General features: G+C 37.0%; 1 pseudogene; it reads left to right on the forward strand.

Annotated features, from left to right (window-relative positions):
• Positions 1–374: 374 nt before the first annotated feature.
• On the forward strand, positions 375–2,357 carry LOC100656161 (olfactory receptor 51B5-like; annotated as a pseudogene).
• The last annotated feature ends 253 nt before the right edge of the window (positions 2,358–2,610 follow it).

The raw sequence follows: 2,610 nt of genomic DNA on the forward strand, positions 1-2,610 counted from the left end.
TTAAGTAGGTGCCCAGTATCATTTGTTGATTGAGTGAACGAATGATGTGAATGATCTATCCAAAATGAAAGTACTGACTTCTTTCCTTCACTATGTTCCCAGTAGAAAGAGGTGAACAACAAGCACTAGAGAGCTAATGCTGGAGAAAATATGAAAGAAGTCAAGACCAAAGTACAACACGAACAAAGTGTAATAAGTTTTTTGTGAGATTTAGTCAGACTTTTGGGGAAGTTTTAGCAGAGGACCCTAACCAGGAAAATGGGGAACAAGAAAATAGTAGAATTATAGTACTGGGATAAGAAATTTATCTGTAAAAGGGGACATAAGCTGGGTACAATTCTATATAGAGTTTCTGTAATTTCTTTTTTTTTTTTTTAATTACATGGCAAAAATAATTCATTGTGTACAGTTGTGTCATCCATCATTATAGCCTCTGTTAGTTGGAGCTGAGATGTGCTGTAAGGGTAAAGTATCACCAGATTTTGAAGAATTAATAAAAAACAGAAAGTAAAATATATCATCAAAAATTTTATACTGATCATATTCTAAAGTGATAAAATTTTGGATATAGTGATTAAATAAAATATATTATTAAATTAATTTTACCTTCTCCCTGTTTATTCTCCTTAATGTGGCTACCAGAAATTTTTAAAAAATTACTTATGTAACTTGAATTATATTTCTACTAGATAATGCTAGTCTAGGGACAGCTTTTTAATTTATTTTTTATTATAAAGATATAGGTAGCATGTTTGCAAATTCAATACCTTCACGTGTATAATTCAGTGACATCAATTACATCAATCATGTTATGCAACCATTACCAATATCCATTGTCAAATTTTCCATCTCCATAAACAGACACTGCTACTTAAACAAGGTTTTTCTTTTTCCCTCCTCCCTCCTGCCCCTGGTAACCACTATTGACCTTTGATCTCTATACATTTGCCTATTCTAGGTATTTCATACAATTGAGATTATACAGTATTTAGAGACAGCTTTCTTTTCTTCTTCTCGGGGATCCACCATGTGTTCAAGCATCAGTTCTGCCCCTTTTCTACTGACTGGCTTCCCAGGTTTGGAAATTTTTCATCCTTATACTTCATACATGTCTTCATACTCCTTACCATTCTCTACCTTATCAGAGAAGACCACGCTCTTCATGAGCCCATGCACTACTTTCTGGCTATATTGGCAGCCATAGACTTTGGATTAACTTTGACAACAATATCCACTCTGCTTGGTGTTCGTGGCTGGATGACAGAGAATCAGCCATGGGGCTTGTTTCTTCCGGGCCTACTTCATCTGCTCACTTTTTTTTGTTTGTTTGTTAAGTCCAGAGCCTTGTTCTTCATGGCCTGTGATGTTTTTATTACTATCTTCTGAGATACACTTTCATTCTCACTAATGCTAAGGTGGTGAAAATACGCTTGGTGGCTCTGAGGAAGGAATTTATACTCATTGTGCCCTCCCCGGATTCCACATCTGCTGATCTCACGTACCTTCCCATACCGTCTGCCTGAACCAGGGTGTGATCAAACTGGCCTGTGTTGGCATCACCTCCAATAGGTTCTATCCTATAGTCCTAATCTCATTAACTGGCTTCTTGGACTCTGTGCTTATCCTTATCTCTTACATCCTAATCCTGAAAACTGTCATGAGAATTACATTAGATAACGGGCAGGCCAAGGCCCTGAATACCTGTGTCTCCCATATTAGCTGTGTTGGTTTTCTATGTCATTGTGACTGGGCTGACTGTCATACATCAATTTGGGAAATATGTGTCACATATAGTTCATATTATCATGAGCTATGTCTACTTCCTTTTCCTCCATTTATGAATCCAATACTTTGTAGTATTAAGACCAAGCAGATCCAGAATAATATCAACCACTTCCTCTCTTTTCATGGAATTTGAGCCAGATTGATGACTTTGGGAATTTCTGCAATATGAGATGTGTTTTTTGGGAGGATGAAATATTCAATGCCAATGTCATTCAGAATGACAAGGAATGATGTTCATGTCATCTAAGAGACACAGAGCCATTGCTCTAATTCTCAGATTATCCCCACTCTCCGTCCCGGGAGTTTATTTTTTCTATTGCTTTGTTTCTGGTAGACTGTGTGCTTTATTCTTTCATTTTCTACTCTGAAAATATCATTTGTCTGTATAGCTACCTGAGGATAATAATACTTGAAATGGTTGTAGAGTTGATAGAAACAGAAGAGGATGAGACAGTTTGATAGAATTCCCCAGCAGTGTGTGGAAACCAGTTCAATACTTTCCTTTGTGACTGACAGTGTTTCAGAGGTGATGAAGGGTGTTAGATAATCCCAATGGTACTGCATGACCCTAGGGTGGATCAGAAGTAGGTGAGAATGAGATATTTAGACTAGGAAAGCCCTTGCTTCCAAAAAAAAAAAAAAAAAAGACCAAATAAGAACACAGATTCCAGCAAAGGCCAATGTGGCTAGATTGTTAGTTAGCAGTGTGTTAGTTGATGAGATCCAGTATCTGCCATCTGATGGGATGAGGGCTCCAAATCATCTATAATGAAATTAAGTTCCATTCCTTGCACATCTGAGTTTGTGTTCTGTGTTCTTTAATTT

Source organism: Loxodonta africana, chromosome 7 (assembly GCF_030014295.1).
Source record: "Loxodonta africana isolate mLoxAfr1 chromosome 7, mLoxAfr1.hap2, whole genome shotgun sequence".
Classification (NCBI taxonomy): Eukaryota; Metazoa; Chordata; class Mammalia; order Proboscidea; family Elephantidae; genus Loxodonta; species Loxodonta africana.